Source organism: Psammomys obesus, unplaced genomic scaffold (genome assembly GCF_907164565.1).
Source record: "Psammomys obesus unplaced genomic scaffold, mPsaObe1.curated_primary_1811, whole genome shotgun sequence".
NCBI classification, from domain to species: Eukaryota; Metazoa; Chordata; class Mammalia; order Rodentia; family Muridae; genus Psammomys; species Psammomys obesus.
Genome location: NW_026593286.1, coordinates 24,252,118 through 24,264,155, shown reverse-complemented (window position 1 = coordinate 24,264,155; position 12,038 = coordinate 24,252,118).

Genomic DNA, 12,038 nt, shown 5'->3' with positions numbered 1-12,038 from the left:
CTGAGATTTGCTTCCGCAGATACTATGTCATCCTTGGTCACTGGGTTTCGGGCAGGAAGGCTCTTGCTTCTCATCTCACCAGTAAAGGCTACTGGAATCTTCCCAAAGGCCTGGCAACGGTGACGCCCAAACTACTTCATGTCACTTTGCAATAATACTAAGATTCGATAAGAAGAAACAATTTAGGGGGGAGTTTCTGAATTCCTGAGTTTTCAGCCAAGTTATTCTTAATCTCTAAATAAACTTGTCATCCTCAAATGTGGCTTTGAACTAAAATTCAATGCGTTTACAGCCCATACCCCCAAAATTCTGTCTCCCCAACAGGGAGCCACACATAGAAAGACTACATATCACATTAGGATCTTTTGAAAGATGGGGACTAGTTATTATAAGAACATGTGCAAGGCTCTGAGTCCACTCTCAGATATTTTCCCAAACAAAACAAAACAACAACAAAAAGAGATACAACTTTGGAAATTCTAATTTTTGTTTGTTTGTTTGTTTGTTTCTCAAGATGAAGTAGGAACCCGGAGTGTCAGGGGTGCTAGGCAGCTAGGTCCTCCTTTGACCTTTGAAACACGGATAGACTTGAAGTCTAGAAGAGAACAAACATAGACATAATCTTCCTCCTTCCTTCTTTTCTCCTCTCTCCTTCTGACATCACTCACACTGTGTTGGCCTGGATGAACTCATGGACTGACGTGACCTTCCTACTTCAGCTGACTCTAACTGGGGCTATACTCATGCGCCTGTGTGCCCAACTACTAGAAATAATCTTTGACCAGGACAAATATAATCCCTATAATCCAGCTCAAAGAAGATCAATGATTAGCTATCAATAGGCAATTAATTCAGGAGACCCTTGTATCCCAGGGAAGGAACAAATCAGATTTTAAAAGTTAAATCATGTGTTGTTTAAGCATATAAAGATTCTAGCCTGATTAAAGAAAAATCTCCAATTCCCCATTGCCCATGTGTTGGTATAATGTTCTTGTGGAATGTATACAATTTACACTTGTTCATTCAAATGCTGATTTTTCTACCTCACTGTCAGGTTTCAATCCGGACATTGCATTGTGATATTTATTCTAAGCATCACCTGTCTCAAGTTTGTGTAAACATGCCACCATTTGTTCTCTGTATTTTCAATAAAACAACCAGCCAATGCTGAGCAATGGAGAGAATAGGGTGGGACATCCTGGTCCAGAGAGGAGGAGAGAGAAGTGAGTGGGAGAAGTAAGAGAGGAGAGATTGGCAGAGAGGACTTCGAACAATGAGGAGAGATGGACCGGATCTAAGATACTACTAAAAGCAGGTATAATGTTGGAAAATCTGAATGGTAGGAAACTATGTGGGCTTGGAGGTTAAGGATGGAGTAATCATTGCTCAGCATTGTGCTCTAAATTAACTAAATATATCCTAGTCTCTATGTGATGATTTGGGTATACAGATGTTTTAGGAATAACCACTGTTTAACTAAAAGATAAATCAATAATAAATATTAGTAATCAACAACACTCCTGGATAATTCTTCTTGTTATTTCTCATTCAATTTAAGTGGCACTTACTCAGCATCGTCTTTGCTTCTTTTAGGTAATTATTTATTTATCTATTTTATGTGCACCGGTGCCTTGCTTGCACGTATGTCTGAGTGGGTGTGTCATACCCCATGGAACTGGAGTTTACAGACAGGTTGTGAGTTGCTATGTGGGTGCTGGGAATTGAACTTGGGTCCTCCAGAAGAGCAGCCCATGCTCATAATAGCTGTCGAGCCATCTCTTCAGCACCTTCACTTCTGATCCTGTATGTGGCAGAGAGGAGCTTCTCTCCGTGTCCTCTGAGGACTCCATGCCTATGTAACCATCATCACAATGTCTCATTATGTTCAATCCTCATGCTTTTTCTCTTCCACATTTAGTCATAGCCAAAAGAAGATGAGTAAATTTTTTTTTTTTTTTTTGAGACAGAGTCTCACTATGTAGACCAGGCTGGCCTTAAATTCACAGAGATCTTCCTTTCCTGCTTCTACCTTCTGAGTGCTGAGATCGAAGCTCCTGCCTTTATTTTTTCTTATGAAAACCTTATAACCATATGAGCACATGGCTAGCCACATAATAAGTGTAACAAAATTCTGGGCGGAGAAATAATTACACAAGCAAAAAAATCTCACCCCCAAATCATCACTTTGTTCTGCTTTGCAGCCGTCAAGGGGCTGGGTCATCTCCAGTTGTTCTTAAATCTTACAGATGTAGCTTTATCTGCTCTGTCACATCTCCATTCTCACCGCTTTGCTGGCTCTGCCCAATACAACTTAATCAGGGTCCTGACTCTTGCTCCGGGGGCTTCTGACGGACCTATGATTATACTCTTAAACTTTCACTTGCTTTTCAGGTTCCAAGCCACCTGGGACTTGGGGATTTGCCTCACTTTTCAGCTATTGTTTCTTTTCTTTGCCATCTCCCCCTTTCTGCTACACCCCAGGCTCTTGGAAACATCTCTCAGTTTGAGACTGCCTGTATAGCGCATGTTGGCCTTAGACTCAGGGTTCTTAGCACTCTTCTTGGTGAAGTTAAAAGCTAAAAAAAAAAAAAAAAAAAGGCACGTGTCCCCACATCTGGCTAAAGACTCCCGAGGATTGTCTCTGGGTGTATTCCCCTCCCCTTTTTCTATATAACTCCCACTGGCCTGGAACTCATTATGTTGGCCTCGAACTCACAGAGATTCCCCCTGCCTCTCCTCATATTAAAGGCATTCACCACCATACCTGGCTATGCATGTATTCCTTTCTTCTGTGAATGCAAGTGTAATTTAAGACACTTCACATACGGTTGACCTGTAAATTAAAAATTGTTTTCTTGGAGTGGAAATTTTGAAGCTACAGGAAACCTCAGCTATAAGTAAGCCCATCTGTTATTTTATAGATGGGACGTTTTTTATTGGAGCACCATGTATGTTTTTTAGCAAAAGAGTGGTTTGATGACAGAGGGCGTTTGAATTTTGGCTCCCATATCCACCAGTTGTGTGATTTTTAGGGCAAATGGCCTGGCAAACTGGTCCCCAGGTTTCTTAGATGTACAATGAATGTGGTGTTGCTGCTTTCAACTTCCTAGGGTCAGCGGGAGTGTTTGATGAGATATAAGAACTACTGAGTGAGTAAACTGTTGGCTCCCTGGATCCTGTTGCATGCGTTCACGTGTGCGCGCGCGCATGCGTGTGTGTATGCACACACACACACAAAGATATCAAAGACTTATAAGGACTTTGTTAATGTGAGAATAAAGCAGGGTCACTTGCTTCTCAAACCTTCTCTCTAGAGTAGAAACACGTGATAGAGGAATATTGGAGCGCTATAGTAGGAAGAGGAAGTACGTTGTGTTGACCCATTTCCCAAGACTCTCACCATCCTATGTCAACTACGGGGGCGAACACACTGATTGGCTCTCCTCTGCACAGTTGACTCGAAACAGTGACAGACACATTGCAGAGCATCAGAGCATAGGTGACTGCATGTCCTAGATGTTCTGCACTTTCACTGTCAACGCATCTGTTTGGAAGGCAGGTCACACAGCTGTCTCCTGGAGATCTGTCAGTGTGTGCAGAGGCAGGCAGGGTCCTGAGTGGGACTAAGAATAACAAGAGTCCAGTGTTTCCTCAGCCATAGGGACACTGTCCATCCTTAGAAAACAACAATTGCTCAGGCAGATGTTCCATTCCCTCAGGTATAAACTCTCACAAGTGGTGAAAACTTCCACGTCATGCTGTACTGGATTTGTTCAGGGGTTAATGAACAAAAACAAGCCACTCAAATGCTCTGTAGGAAAAAAACCCTGCCTTTTCTGCATTAGTTTGATAAATATTTACTGATTTCCTACTGTGCACAATGCCGGCTCTATGATGGCTCATTAGACAAAGCAAGTCTCTCTGGAAGGAACATGAACTGCATAGGAGGGTTGACCAGTTGTAGGCTTTAACGGGTGGTTGTCACGGGTGAAGTTACATTAAATGGGGAAGAAAGAGACTACTTAGATGAACAGTAGAGAAGAGGTGGAAGTATTGCCACAGTCACAGCCTAGGAGCTCGTCAACACGGGCAAAAGTGGTGTCCTTTAGGTCTGCATCAAACAGTAATACTGAGCTTTTTAATAATCCTAGTGCTTTTGCATTGATCACTACTTTCGAGTGCAGTTTATTTCTATCGCCAGGTGTAAAGAGCCTTTGATGGATTGATCACTGGTGAAATCACTAGATTAGTACGATTTTTCTCTAATCCTTAGTGTTGACAATTTATGGGTAGTTCAGCAGATGAGGAAGAAAAAAGGGCAAAACTAAGAGCAATCAGCTCTGTCTTTTCTCTTTCTTCTTCTCTACTTGCTTTTACATTTCTTGTGTGTGTGCACACTTTTTTTTGTTTTTTGTTTTTTTTTTAAGGAGGAATTTATGAACATGCCCAGAGAAGGTGCCATCTGTTGGCCCTGATTCAGCTAGCAAAGGATTCCTAATAAGCTCAGAAGAACATCTTTGGCAGCTACTGTGGTTATGGGATGTCTTTTGCCAGTAGGGGGGAAGTAAAAAATGGAGAGCTGAACAGTTATCTGGAGATAATAAATATCTGCTTTAATCATGTAAAACTGCAGCATTTGTGGGTCAAAACTAGTATAGAGTCAGAAAAGTAATATGACGTAAACAGTAAGTACTGCATGGGAAGAAAATATGATTCATACAGTCCTTATCTTCAGAGTTGGAATTGCATATTAACTCTAAGCCTTATGCTGTTTGTATAAAGCCATATATGCTTTATATATTCCCATTTTATAAAGGACCTTTTGTACTAAAGTCCATATATTTTATTCTCTGGGAGAGTCCCTTTCCTCTCTTTCTCTTCTTTCTTTTCTTTCTTGCTTTTTCTCTTCTTTCTTTTTTTGTCCTCTTTTTCTTTTCTGTTTTTGTTTGTTTGTTTGTTTTTTTTTTTTTTTCTTTTTCTTTTTAGAGGCTTTAACTGTGTGGCCTTGGCTTGTTGGCTGGCAGAACAGATTGGGCTACAACTCACAGAGATCCTCTAGCCTCTGCCTTCCTAGGGCTGGGAATAAAAGTGTATGCTACCAGGCCCAGTGAGAGTCCATTTCTTTGTGAAGGGAGTGATTTGAAGCATGCCCAGTGAGACAAGGGGTGGCCTTTGTGACAGAAAAGTGTAGCTGTGCAACCGGTCTGCTGGAAATGTCGCTTGGGCAAGAGAGGGGGTGCTTCTGCTTTGGGAAGCTCCTTCAGTGATAAGGCAGTATGGCCTCCACGGTGAGAAAAGGCCAGCCTGGAAAAGGGAGCGAAGGGACTTGGGGACTAAAATAAAACTAAACCAAATGGTGGAAACATGCTCAACTCCTTAATTTATCTGATTAGAGCCAACAGGCGCCACCGTGTAGAACATTTGCTCCCATCCCAGATGCCATTAAGGCAGCAGCAGAGCTATTTCTAGGCTTGGCTCCAGATTGACGGAGGTGGGGGTTTGTGTGTGGGGGGCGGGAGGGAGGAATGAACTAACAGCGGATTCAGTTTCAGCTCGGAGCCACCGTGCAGTGGTGCAGACTGCAGTCACTGCAAAGTCTTCAGGCATCAAGTGTTCTCAGGAGCACACGCCTGCTTCGAAGAGACGTCCTAGCCCCGAGGGGACATTACTGAAACCCCAGTTCCAACACAGTCCCGAATCCTACCTGTATCACTCTGATTTACTCTGCAGTACAGAAGCACACTTGCTTAAACTTGAAAGCTCTTCGAAACTGCCTCATGTATGAAATAGTATGTAATCGCCACCCTTTAATAACTGCACATTTCTGTACTGGGTGCAAAGACAGACAAAAGTTTCTGTTGCTATTTTAAGCTCTGGAGTAGCAGCTGCCAATAACAAAAAAAGAAAAGAAAAGAAAAGAAAAAAAAGAAGAGGGAGTGGAATACAGCTGGGATACAGAGTTAATAAAATGTAACTAATAATAAAAATAAAGAAAAGAAAAGAAAAGAAAAGAAAAGAAAAGAAAAGAAAAGAAAAGAAAGCTTTATTCTAGAGTAGTGTATATCATACCTGACCACACTCCTCTGACCTACCCTGGAATCTACACCTGCCTGAGTCCCAGTCCTTAATTGTTCTGCCTCCTAGAAACACGTTCAAGATTCTAGATGTTCCTCAGCTCCTAAGGGGAGGTGACACACTGATAAACACAATATAAGCTGGAAATATTCTAAATAAAAGATTCAGTTACTACGTCTGACAGGGCTGATGTCATTATTTGACAGCACAAGATACTATAGAGTGGCTGTCATGTGCTCCCCTCACTGAACCGCTGGCTGCAGCTCACAGCTCTCTTCCTGAGAGTGTGGTCCAGTGAGTCACTAGCTCAGGGAAAGCCTGATTTCTACCGAGTGGTTTACCCATGTTGGCCAAAGTAAAAAAAAAAAAAAAAATCCGAGTAAAGATGTCAGAATTCAAGGGCGATTGAGAGCGTGTGGGAAGTCCCTGAGAATCCTGTTGTGTGCTAACTGGCATCCTTTCTGTATAGATGAAGAGAACCCTTAAACATTAAAGATGCCATAGAAGGAACTGTTATCCCAGAAAAGCCTTCTCCAGATTAGCATGGTCAGTTTGTGACTGATGGATATCGACTATGTTTTAGAGTCCAGTGATTTTTCTGGTAACTTCATTGTTGAACATTGTACTTGGTACTGAAAGTTCGGCAGGGTAGATGGACGCAAATCCGTACAATTCCTGGGGCCCTATACAAAATAGCTGTCTGAGGCAAAGAGAACATTTGGAAGCAAGCAGGCTTTGAATGAAGAAGGAAATAACAAGTGGCTGGAGGCTTCAAGGTTTATACCCTTTCTGAGCGTTCCTCACGCAGTGTATTAGAATGGTTGGCAGGCACAAGTCTCCCTTCAAAACCCAGCTTCTCCTCACACAGGCAGAATAGTCTATAGTTCCCAGCAACTTTCACCATTCAGTGGGGCCCATGAAAGAGGACAACTCTGAAGCTTGTTTTATAAAGCTTGAGTATAAAAATATCTGTGTCTAAATTCTTCAGAGATTTAAGATACATGCAGAATGGTTCCAAAAACCAAAGTAAATTATAATGATGATGGTTGCTGGATCATCCACTGGGAGCACATTCATGGAAGTGGAAGGGAGGTTTCCTGTGATGACGATTGATTCTTTTGAAATTATATTCTGAAATGAAATTAAATGCATAGAAATTTTGCAAAACTATTTACTCAAAGTGGCTCTACTTCACCTAGCTTGCTATAATGTCAACATCCGGCAATGCATATCACTGAAGCTTAGAGATGAGCATCCTTGAGACACTATTAATTATTGTTACCGTTTTTAGTTCAAATTTATCAGGTTTGGGGATCATTTTCATCTCTAGTCTATTTGTGTTTTAGGATCTGGCTCAGAATGCCAATTGTATTATGTCACGATGCCCCTTAGTATCATTCCGTTCATGACAGCCTCCTCATCTGCCTCTATGTTGAGCTGGACACTTTGGAGAGCATGCAGGGGTCTTCTGTAGAGGACTGTGGTCCCAAGTTTATGGCAGGTGTCCTTCCAAAGTGCTGCTCCATGTGGCTATTCATTTCTTTGCCAAGTCTGTCGAAACTGCCCCTGGGTCACTGCAATGTGTTCTCATCAGTTTTCTTCTTGTGGGCATTTTGTTTTTTTCAGTGTTATAGCAGCACGGGGTGTCATACGTTTATTTCCTGTCCAGCCCCAGCATCGCACCCCCATGAGGCCTGATAGCCAGTCTTTCTGCCTAGTGTGTTTTCTTTGTCCCTGGGTCTTGGCTGGGTCATTTGCAGAAAGAACTCACATGTATTATTTGTGCATTGTCAGTCACCAGGAGTGGGTCCTCCTGTACCTTTTCTAAACTGCAGCTGTACAAGCACCCTGAGGGGAGGCGGCACATACAGCATCAGGGACTAGGGGGGCTGGCCTGCAGAAGCACATCTGAGTAAGACTGACGAGGCAAATGCTGCATAGTAGGTCACCCTGGACATCCTCTCTCCTTCGCCTCCCACGTGCAGCTGCTACGTCGGTCAGTGCTGTCTTACACGTCTGCCCTTCCTATTCATCCCGACTGCCATATTACTTGTCTTTGTTTTCCCCAGGGCTTCCCCGGCACATGGCACAATCTTCTAATAAATCTCCTAATAATCTTTCCATGTTTTCCTTTCCGTAGCCCATCTTTCACACAGATGCATAAGCAATCCTTTCATCTGAAAATAGAAATCCATTGCTTGCTCTTCTAAAGCGGGAAGAGAATGGTTTCTGGGCATTTGGCTAGTTTTCCTATCAAACCGTCGTTGGTCAATGGTTCCTGCCCCGTATTGTCCATTGAGCGTCTAGCATTAGCTAGCGGATATGCTAGAGTGGATGGATGTCTAGGTGCCGCTCTATGTTTCAGAGACACTTGTTCTGGGGTGGAAGTCTGACAAACGACCCTTCCGGAAAATCCCAAGCAATGCTGAAGTTAAGAGTCAACAATATTATATCCATACTGCTTAAGAAGAAAAATGCTCTATCATATTTAGGTCTTTGCACCTCTGTATAGCTCCATCCTTTTCTCTAACATGATTTGCCTTCTCGTATCTTTGCACAACCTCTGCAAACACAGGTTCACTAATCCTTCTTGTCTCCCCACTTAAAAAAAATAGAACCAAGTTACTACTTGGTGCGTGGGATAGTGATTTCCTAATTTGATTCTCTCAGAAGCTCATGAATTCCATGGTCTTAGTCAGCTTTGGTCTTCAGCATTTAGTCCTCCTTATACCCAGACAGAACAGCATTTCATATATGATACTGAAAGAAACTATGTTTCCCAAGGGAAATATCAGCTCTTTACACTGAAGAAAGTGTTAAGATGTTTCCAAGAACATGTCAAGATTTGTTACGTTGTAGGTGGAAAAAGGATATTTTAAAGAAGAGAACTACCTAAGAAACCTAAAGAGCCCACCAGCGTATGGACTCCTCATCTAAACCAGGCAATTCAAACTAGTGTCCTCCATGAATCTGGAACAAAAGCTCACATCCTCTAGCTTCATGGCAGCAAGAGAGGCAGAAACTGAACAGCTTTTTTAAGCCACTAACCAGTACCTCAGCCGTTTCGGCTGTGTGGTCATTAACCGGCCAATAAGTGAAGAGTGACCCAGTCAATCCAGCTGTCAACAGCTACAGCGTCCACCCAGTCTTTAGCTATAGCATTAGCTGTAGAGCCAGCAGCCTACATCCGCCATTGGTGGCAGCTACAACACAGAAGCGCTAGTCTATGAACGTGTATAGAAAATGATCACACTCAAATCTTCACAATATTATGACTAAAATGAAACATTTGTTTCAATTATTACAGGTACCACAGTTGTAGTTTTAGTACGCGAGACTCCGTCACTGATAGAGTGCCGTACTTGTATACTGCACTCGGGTGATAATTTCTATTCAAATTTATTTCAAGGGGCTGGAGAGATGGCTCAGAGGTTAGAGCATCTGCTGGTCTTGCAGACGACCCAGGTTTGGTTCTCAGCACCCCTGTGGCAGCTCACAACCATCTTTGACCCCAGTTGCAGGGCTTTCAATGGCCTCTTCTGGCCTACACACACACACACACACATACACACACACACACACACACACATACACTCTCACACACACACGGTGCATATACATTTACCTAGACACATACACATAAAATAGATAAATCTTTGATGCGTTATTTCAAAATGAGAGTAGTTATCAAATACGCTACTACATTTTGGTATTAAATACACAAAATAAGAAGCACATATCTGTCACCTATCTGGAATTTCAATAAAGGAAATTTTCTTTACATTTCTACATGTTAAAAATGTTATGTTTTTATCTAAAACAAAAATCATACACATTTTACTTTTCATGTTTAAGATACTCTTCTGAGAAGGGCCCATAACACTTCATGGGATCCCACAGGCCTCTGTGACATTAGGAAGGTTAAGAATCTCTACTTAGAATATAAGGTTAGGGCAGAATATGGTTCAATTTGCTTTTACATTTACTCTGTAATATAAGTTTGGGAGGAGAAGTTTTCAGAAGTAGAAAAAAAATCCAAGCTGAATATGATATAAAGAACAGGCTGATTAATGAATTGTATCAGAACATTTGCTTCTCTCATGGTGTACAAGCTGCAAATAAAGCATTCTTTTGTTCTTTGGGCTACATGCTCCCAGCGCTGTAATAGTTAAATTAATTTCTAATATGTCTCATCTCATTATAGATCTGTGCAACAGTCTCTTTCAATTTTAAATTGAGCTTCAGGGAAGATTAAATACTTAGGTATCCCAGTTTGTATAAAATTTCTAGATCCATACAAATTAAACTTCCCCTGTCTAAATGACCCTAATCATTCTAATTTAACTAGATGGAGCTTATTTCCTTTTGACAGCACTTGTCATGTTGAATCTTAGCCGTGGAGACGAATGGCATGCCAAATGGGTAATCAGTATTCCAGATGTTGCCTTGCCACTTTCCAGCGATGTTATTAATAAAAGTCAGTTGCTTCTTGTCTTTTTTTTTTTTTCTCTAAACCCTGTAACATTACTGTTACATTTACTGAACATAAACTTCCTTTCTCCCCATTATGCTATGGTAATGGTAATTTAATGGTATAGCAAATGGGTGGCTCCTGAGGAAGATGATCTTTGGGAAAAGTACCTGTTCACAATGGACCACCAGAGACTTCTGGATGATGATGAGATGCACAGTCTGGTGAGACTGGATGTGGAGAGGTTAAGAAGGTACGAAGATTGGGTCAGACGACTGAGTTTTGGAGTGTGTGACTGAGAGAGAGAGTGAGAGAAAGTGTGAGTTTGTGTGTGTGAATGTATGTGTATGTGAGTATGTGTGTGGGCTTGTGTGTGTGTGTGTGTGTGTGTTTGCTATCAAATGGGTCATTTCACTTATTTCTGCCTGAGAATACAAAGTAAAATTGGAAAATCTAACATAACAGTCACTCAGTTCAAAGGACCTACTCTCTTGCCTCATGGCAGGCCTCCTTGGCCTGATGATCCCCTTCCTTTCTGACCAATTCCTAAACTGTGTTGGAGCTCACAGAGAACAACACATAAGATACCCAACAAGGATCTTACTGAGAGTTATGTCAACTGAAAGGAAGATGTTCTGGGAGTGAAGGGAATATTAGGCCAGATGAGGTAGAGTCTGAAGATAGAATCACAGATCAAAAGACGGTCTGATTCCATGACATCTAACAGATACAGGCAGGTTCCTTAAGGATTACTGTATATATATATGTGTGTGTGTGCGCGCGCATATACACATATATAAATAATCTTTTTTTGATTTATATAGAAAACTAAAGCAGATTAAACATTCAGAACCAGAAAAAATCTATCGTCACTATCATTATCAGCATCATCATTATTGTTTACATATTAGGTGTGATGATTTCATGGATGTTTATTAAAAACACCTTGGTCTTGGTGTGTGATTGTGTGTGTAAATTTTCTCTCAGATGAAAAAATTAGGCTTCCCTTTTACTTTATGCTCTCTCCTTTTAAACTCAAAGTTGTGGAAAGGATTTTGAATTTTTAAACAAAAAAGATGGCTTAACATCACTCTAGGAAAAAAATGAATCTAAATACTTGGTGAAGTAATATTGTGGCCTCCAGAAAACTGTCTTGGGGGCTGGACAGATGGTTCAGTTCATAAAGTGTTTGTTGTGTATGACCACCTGACCTCAGATGCCCAAAAATCCCATAAAAAGCTGCATGTGTTGGTCCACTCCTGTAACCCTAGTTCCAGGGTTACAGTCATCCTTGGTCAAGCTAAGACATGAGCATCGGGTTCAGCGAGAGACTCTGCCTCAAAGGATAAGGAGGAAGACTCAATATCAGTATAAGGTCTACTTGATGATAATAGGTCTCTCTCTCCTTCCCTCCTTCTCTCCCTCCTTCTTGCCCCCCTTCTTCTTTCTTCTTCTTCTTCTTCTTCTTCTTCTTCTTCTTCTTCTTCTTCTT